Consider the following 7,329-nt stretch of genomic DNA (forward strand, 5'->3'; position numbering starts at 1 on the left):
TGGGTATAAAAAGTGGCATCACAGTGGGTAGACGGGCATTTTATCCTTATTTGAATAAGTAACAGGTGTTTTCAAAGGGTTAAATGAGTTTGGGCCACTGATCTCACACTGTGTAAACACACAGAGAGGATGCCCCGCATCACATCCAAGAGTGTCCATTCTGGCCCAAAAATGTTTTGGGTGTAAAAACTGGCATCACGTGGCAAACGGGCAATTTATCCTTATTTGAATAAGTAACAGGTGTTTTCAAAGGGTTAAATGAGTTTGGGCCACTGATCTCACACTGATAATACACAGAGAGGGATGCCCCGCATCACATCCAACAGAGTCCAATCTGGCCCAAAGTGGTTCTGGGTGTAAAATCTGGCATTACAGTGGGCAGACGGGCATTTTTTCCTTATTTGAATAAGTAACAGGTGTTTTCAAAGGGTTAAATGAATTTGGGCCACTGATCTCACACTGATAATACACAGAGAGTGATGCCCCGCATCACATCCAACAGAGTCCAGCCTGGCCCAAAAAGGTTCTGGGTGTAAAAACTGGCATCAAAATGGGCAGGGGGGCATTTTTTCCTTATTAGAATAAGTAATAGGTGTTTTCAAAGGGTTAAATGCATTTGGGCCTCTGATCTCACACTGCGTACACACAGAGAGGGATGCCCCGCATCACATCCAAGAGAGTCCAGCCGGGCCCAAAGTGGTTCTGGGTGTAAAAACTGGCATCAAAGTGGTCAGATGGGCATTTTTTTGTAATTTGAATAAGTAACGTGTTTTCAAAGGGTTAAAGAAGCAGTTCACTTTTTTTTTTTGGCCCCCCCCCCGGGTAGCCGCTGTCATGTATACTTACAGAAGATGATCGGTGTCCCGTTCCCGTCGGTCAGTTCCCGTCCCGCGGTGCCGTTCAAATCGTGTGCGCTCACGTCCGCCGGCTGCTGCGAGTCCTCTTCTCTCACCAGTGATTATACGCCAGAAGTCACTCGCTTCCATGCATTCGCTATGGAAGCGCGTGACTTCCGGCGTTCAAATTACAAGGGAGAGAAGAGGAGTCACAGCGCCGGCGGACGTGAGCGTGCCCGATTTGAACAGCACCGCGGGACGGGAACTGACCGACGGGAACGGAACACCGATCATCTTCTGTAAGTATACATGACAGCGGCTACCCGGGGGGGGGGGGGGGGGCAAAAAAAAAAAAAGTGAACTGCTTCTTTAAATAAGTTTGGCCCACTGATCTCACACTGCGTACACACAGAGGGATGCCCCGCATCACATGCAAGAGGGTCCAGTCTGGCCCAAAGTTGTTCTGGGTATAAAAATTGGCATCAAAGTAGGCAGACCGGCATTTTTTCCTAATTTGAATACGTAACAGGTGTTTTCAAAGGGTTAAATGAGTTTGCGCCACTGATCTCACACTGATAATACACAGAGAGGGATGCCCCGCATCACATCCAAGAAAGTCAAGCCTGGCCCAAAGTGGTTCTGGGTGTAAAAACTGGCATCAAAACTGATCTCACAATGATAATTTTTTTGGCTCAAAAAAATCTGTCAGATAATCTGCTGGTGTAAAAGGGCCCTTACTCTGTCTCTGCTAGCTGAGCAGTCTTGTATGTTCCTTGAAGGGCAGGTGCCTCTGCCAGTTAGGGTGTTTGTTATCTGAGTGCCGGACTCCTTAACCTCATAAATAGGAAGCATGGTCAGCAGCAAGTCGCTGGCTATTAGTTTATTACTAAGCTAAGCGTTTCTTTTATTCTTTGTACCGCGTGTTTCTGACCTTCTGCCTGTTATTTTGTCTGACCTGCCTGCTACCCGCCCTGACCTTATTGCCTGTATCTAATTATTCTCTGTCTTACGATTTTGTACTTTTGCTGCCCACTGCTACTGACCTGGACTGAAGACCTTGGCTGTTGTGTATTGTTTGTCTGTCTCTGTTCCTGTGTCTCACTTGGCATAACATAGGGACTGCCACCGTGGTGGGCCGCAGTTACCTAGGACTGTCTTGAGGTAAGTAGGTAGGGACAGGAGGTGGGTCCAGCTTTAGGGCTCACTGTTGTGTCGTGTTCCCTACCTTGGTCAGTCCCTACTGACACAGGATGTTACGAAAGCCAAATTACCAATAGGCTTTTTGCCTTTTTTTTTTGTTTGTCGCTTTCTATCCAGCGATATATCTTTTGAGAGGCAATCATATTCATTTTACAGGCGTTAAAATAAAATCAAAACTACGAACTGATGTCTAATGCCCCATAGACTGCAATGGGGCACACTATTACATTGAAAAAATGACAGTATTTTTCACTCCATTTTACAGCAGTATTTGGGCTCTTTCACACAGGGCAAAAGCAGCTTAATTTCTGCGCCGAATCAGCGCTGAAATTTCAGCTGTTAAAATAGGTGCAGAGCTAATTTCCATTGTGTTAAATGGAAATTCTGCTCTGCAGTTCACACGGTGTAATTTTCGCACTGAACTAATCCGCTTTCCTCCAGAAGAATGAACATGTTCATTCTTCCGCTAGCCGAAGCCTATACAAAATCAATGGGGCTCTGATTTTCTGTTTCAGCGCGGAATACGCGTACAAGTGGAAATTACGCGCTGAATCAGCGCGGAAATGGGGAAAAAAGTGGGGGAGTAGGATTCTAGTATATATTCTGGTATAGTCTAGTTTACTCGCCAAATACTCGCTAAATTTCAGCGCTGAATGTTTGCGGATTCAGCGCAGATTCCTCGAGTATTCCACACTGAATTTGTCAAGAGCTGATTACGAGCTGAACACTTTCCTAGCGGAATACGCAGGGATTCTGCTTACATTCTGCTTATATTCTGCTCGGAATTAAGCGTCAGTTGATTTCAGGCGGAAATATTTCCTTGCGTAATCCGCCCCTTTTGCTCTGTGTGAACGTAGCCTTTGGGTATTATTTTACTGTCACAGAAAAGGAAATTAAAACATAACTTTTAATACAATTACCTTAAAATTACTATCATAGGTGAGTGTATAACAACATGCAAAGATAATACAATACAACAAAAATTATCAAATGCCAACCTCTAATGGGGTATTAAGATCAAATTATGCCTATAGTCGAGTAGCCCTGTTGTAAGTATGATGTAATTATATGTGGGCTCAGGATGAGGCACGGCAAGGTTTATTGGATAGTTAACCCCTTAGTGCTACAGTTAGTTTGGTCCTTAACCCCTTCAAGACAGAGACCTTTGATGCACAAAAGTCTGGGTCAGATTAACAGAATGTTCCTCCCCGCCTTCTAAGAGCCGTAGTGCTTTTATTTTTCCACCTACAGGGCTGGCTGGGGAGTCATTTTTTGCGGCATGATCTCTAGTTTTTATTAATATATTGGTGTAACAGAAATATTTTGATTGTTTTTTATTTTTTTGTGATATATAATTTAATAAAATCAGCAATCCTGGTGCATTTTTTTTTCTGTTCACCGTGCGGGAACAATAATGTTATATTTTAATAGATCGGACAATTCCGCACGCTACGATATGTAATATGTTTCTTTATTTTTTAATATTTTTATTTTTATAATGGGCAAGGGGGTCTTTTAAACTTTTATTGGGAGGGGGTTTATAAGGGTTTTTTTAATACTTTTATAAAACTTTTTTTATTACTTTTTTTTTTTTTACTCTTTTATCACTGTAAAATATGCAATCATCAGATTGCATGTACTGATCTATGCTATGCCATAGCATAGCATAGATCAGTTTTATCGGCAATCTATGTATAGAGCCTGCCTGAGACCAGACTCTATTCATGAATCGCCGAACCGACAGGACGGAGGTAAGGAGCTTACCCCCGCCTGTCGGCACATGTGACCCGGACCCCCGCAGAATCACTTGATCAAGCATGATATTAGAAGCTTGATTATTAGATGCTTGATCTGTCACTGAACACCTTAAACGCCGTGATCGCTGTAGATCACGGCGTTTAACCTCTTAAGGATGGAGCCAGTTTTCATTTTTGCGCTTTCGTTTTCTCCTCATGTTTAAAAGGCCACTGCGCCTGCATATTTTCCCATACAGACCCACATGAGCCCTAATTTTTTGCGATACCAATTATACTTTGCAAATAAAGACTTCATTTTTCTATAAAATATGCTGCAAAAGCAAAAAAAATATATATGTGCAGTGAAATTTGAAAAAAAGGTGCAATTCCTTTTATTTTGAGGGGTTTCAAATTTACGCTATTCGCCCTATGGTAAAACTGACTTGTTTTCTATTTTCCTCAAGTCAGTACAATTACAACGATATGTAACTTGAATAACTTTTATATTATTTGATGGCTTTTAACTCTTTCGAGACCGGTCTAATTTTTGTTTTTGCGTTTTCGTTTTTTCCTCCTTGTGCTTAAAAGGCCATAGCAGTTGCATTTTTACACCTACAGACCCATATGAGCCCTTATCTTTTGCGTCACTAATTGTACTTTGCAATGACAGGCTGAATTTTTGCATAAAGTATACTACGAAACCAGAAAAAAATTCAAAGTGTGGTGAAATTGAAAAAAAAAAACGCATTTCTTTTATTTGGGGGGGGGGGGGGTGGGAATGTGTTTTTACGTCATTCGCCCTGGGGTAAAACTGACTTGTTATGCATGTTTCTCAAGTCGTTACGATTAAAACTATATATAACATGTATAACTTATATTGTATCTGACGGCCTGTAAAAAATTTAAACCATTGTTAACAAATATACGTTCCTTAACCCCTTAAGGACAGAGCCTGAAATGGCCTTAATGACAGAGACAAATTTTATGAATATGACCAGTGTCACTTTATTCATTAATAACTTCGGGATGCTTTTACCTATCCGGCTGATTCTGAGATTGTTTTCTCGTGACATATTGTTCTTTACATTTCTGGTAAATTGGAGTCGATACTCATAACAAATCTTTATGAAAAAAAACCAAATAATGTGAAAAAATGCATTTTTCCAAGTTTGAAACTTTTTTGCGTATACAGAAAGTGGTTATACCACATAAATTATATATTAAATAGCATTAGCAACATGTCTACTTTATGTTGGCAGCATTTATTAAACTATATTTCATTTTTTTTTAGACAATAGGAAGCTTAAAACATTAGCAGCAAATTTCCAAATTTTCCAAAATTTCAAAATCAGATATTTTTAGGGACCTGTTCAGGTTTAAAGTGTATTTGAGGGGCCTGTATGTTAGAAAGCCCCACAAAGCACCCCATTTCAGAAACTGCACCCCCCAAACTCTGCAAAAGCATATCCAGAAAGTGTTTTAACCCTTTAGGGGAGTCACAGAAATAAAAGCTAAGTGTGTAAGGAATTTGAAAATTTTAATTTTCTGTGCAGAGATTTTATTGTAATCCAATATTTTTCATAATTATAAACCTATTACCAGAGAAATGCACCCCAATAATTATTGTCCCGTTTCTGCAGTTTATAGAAATACCCCATATGTGGCCCTATTGCGCTATTTGACGCAACCACAAGCCTCAGATATAAGGGAGCGCCTAGTGCATTTCAACGCCTCCGTTATATTTGGTCATTTCTGACTGTACCACTTCAGGTTGGCAGAGGCTCTGGGGTGCCAAAACCTAAAAAACACCCCTAAAGGGACACCATTTAGAAAACTACACCCCTTAAGGAATGTAACAAGGGGTGCGGTGAGCATCTGGACCCCACAGGTGCTTCACAGATTTTCCGAACAATATGGCGTGAAAAAAGAAAAATTTATTTTTTACACTAAAACGTTGTTCTAGCCTTCAATTTTTCATTTTCTTAAAGGGATAAGAGGCAAAAAAAGACAAAAAATGTGTAGCGCAGTTTCTCCCGAGTACGGAAATACCCCACATGTGGCGATAGAGTGCCAAGGGGGCGCAGGACGAGCCTCCAAAGGGAAGGAGCGCCAATTGGCTTTTGGAAGCTGAATTTCACTGAAAAGGATTTCAAGGGCCATGTCGCATTTACAGAGCCCTCGTGCTGCCAAGACACTGGAAACCCCCCACAAGTGACTCCATTCTGGAAACTACACCCCTCAAGGAATCTAACAAGGGGTTCAGTGAGCATATGGACCCCACTGGTGACGGGCACAAATGTGGAACAATGTGACGTGAAAGGGAAAAATTTCATTTTTTCACTTTCATGGCACAAATGTGCCCGTCATCAAGTGGTCCATATCCTCACTGCACCCCTTGATAGATTCCTTGAGGGGTGTAGTTTCCAGAATGGGGTCACTTGTGGGGGGTTTCCAGTGTTTTGGCAGCACGAGGGCTCTGTAAATGCGACATGGCGTTCATCATCCATTCTAGCCAAATCCAACCTCCAAAATCCAAATGGCGCTCCTTCCCTTCGGAGGCTTGCCCTGCATCCAGATGGCGCTTTATGTCCACATGTGGGGTATTTACGGACTCGGGGGAAATTGCTCTACACATATTGTGTGTTTTTTTCTCTTTTAACCCCTTGTGAAAATGATAAATTCAAGGCTAAACCAACATTATAGTGTAAAAAATGTAATATTTCATTTTCACGCCACATTGTTCCACATTTGTGCCCATCACCAGTGGGGTCCATATGCTCACTACACCCCTTGTTACATTCCTTGAGGGGTGTAGTTTCCATAATGGGGTCACTTGTGGGGGGTTTCAACTGTCTTGGCAACACAGAGGCCTTTTGAATGCAACATGGCCCCTCAAAATCCATTCCATCCAAATCCAGCCTTCAAAAACGAAATGGCGCTCCTTCCCTTCGGAGGCTTGCCCTGCACCCGCACAGCGCTTTATGTCCACATGTGGGGTATTTACGGACTCGTGGGAAATTGCTCTACACATTTTGTTTTTTTTTCCTCTTTTAACCCCTTGTGAAAATGATAAATTCAAGGCTAAACCAACATTATAGTGTGAAAAATGTAATATTTCATTTTCACGCCACATTGTTCCACATTTGTGTCCGTCACCAGTGGGGTCTATATGCTCACTACACCCCTTGTTACATTCCTTCAGGGGTGCAGTTTCCATAATGGGGTCACTTGTGGGGGGTTTCAACTGTCTTGGCAACACAGGGGCCTTTTGAATGCAACATGGCCCCTCGAAATCCATTCCATCCAAATCCAGCCTTCAAAAACCAAATGGCGCTCCTTCCCTTCGGAGGCTTACCCTGCACCCGCATGGCGCTTTATGTCCACATGTGGGGTATTTCCGTACTCAGGGGAAATTGCGCTACACATTAAATGGTTTTTTTTATCTTTTAACCCCTTGTGAAAATGAAAAAATCATGACAAGATTAATGATTTAGAGTAAAAATTTTACAAAAATTACACTAAATGTTGGTCTAGCCTTGATTTTTTCCATTTCCACA

The sequence above is a fragment of the Dendropsophus ebraccatus genome, chromosome 8 (genome assembly GCF_027789765.1).
Source record: "Dendropsophus ebraccatus isolate aDenEbr1 chromosome 8, aDenEbr1.pat, whole genome shotgun sequence".
Lineage (NCBI taxonomy): Eukaryota > Metazoa > Chordata > Amphibia > Anura > Hylidae > Dendropsophus > Dendropsophus ebraccatus.